Source organism: Arachis duranensis, chromosome 6, assembly GCF_000817695.3.
Source record: "Arachis duranensis cultivar V14167 chromosome 6, aradu.V14167.gnm2.J7QH, whole genome shotgun sequence".
NCBI lineage: Eukaryota > Viridiplantae > Streptophyta > Magnoliopsida > Fabales > Fabaceae > Arachis > Arachis duranensis.
In genome coordinates, this window is record NC_029777.3 from 63,277,060 (window position 1) to 63,277,320 (window position 261).

Sequence of the window (261 nt, forward strand, 5' to 3'; positions counted from 1 at the left end):
AAAATGCTTGAATGATATTATAAGGTTACCTGGTCTGTTTTAGTTAAAAACAGAAAATCGGTTTAACCGGGTTTACGGTTTACTGGTGCAGCTTAGCACCAGCATTCTCTGATGACTTTAGCAATACTAAGGCCTCATTATTCATGTTTTATTCTCATAATAAATATGTTACTAGTGTCATTTATGTTAGTAGCTCAGAAAATAATTTTTAGAGATGTTTTCACAAGTGTTCCGATACATCTAGTTTTAGTAGTTATACAC